A 902-nucleotide genomic window follows, 5' to 3' on the forward strand; every position below is an offset into this window, starting at 1 on the left:
CCCCTCGGTCTGTCTGTCTGCCTGTCTATCTATCCCCATTCACCCCCTCGGTCTGTCTGTCTGTCTGTCTATCTATCCCCAAACACCCCTTGATCTATCTATCTATCTATCCCCATCCACCCCCTCTATCTATCTATCCCCATCCACCCTCTCTATCTATCTATCCCCATACACCCCATCTATCTATCTATCTATCCCCATTCACCCCATCTATCTATCTATCTATCTATCTATCTATCCCCATACACCCCTATCTATCTATCTATCTATCTATCTATCTATCTATCCCCACACACCCCATCTATCTTTCTATCTATCTAATATGCATCACTGTAGTGTCTGGGGCCGGATCCTGGCCCACTGTGAATCAGAGCAGCTCTATTGACTGAATTGGCTTGAGGCTGATTTACCCCAGGAGGGGATCAGGCCCCCAGAACACAACCAGACCCGGCCGTAATGTTGTTGCTGCCCTGTCCTGAGTTCTCTTACATCCACTGGGCTCTTGGTTTAACGAGAACATTCGAAGCCAGAGTGAGTTAGGAAGGGTTATAAAGCCTCATGCTTCAGGGCCTGAGCAGACCTTTGGTGGGGAGCGGTCAGGAAGGAGCTGTCCCCGCTGGCAGGATGTCCCACCTCTGCCTTCTGCAGCAGGGTGTCTCGGAGCAGTTGGTCCTGGCCCCTCTCAGAGACGGGCCCCTGCTCTGATTGTGCAGCTGACACCGCTCCGGGATGCCTGTGAACATTGACCTGAATCAGGGCAGATGGCTCCGCAGCTGTCAGCTACTGCCAGGGGACGTGGGGCCGCTGCTGGCTGGAGCAGGGGAAAATCTCACCCCGAGCTTGGCCAACACACCCCTGCGGTTCATGCGGCTGTTCTGCAAAGCATCACTAGAGGGGGATGT

This window comes from Terrapene carolina, unplaced genomic scaffold (assembly GCF_002925995.2).
Source record: "Terrapene carolina triunguis isolate 2854851 unplaced genomic scaffold, T_m_triunguis-2.0 Scaffold833, whole genome shotgun sequence".
Taxonomy (NCBI): Eukaryota; Metazoa; Chordata; order Testudines; family Emydidae; genus Terrapene; species Terrapene triunguis.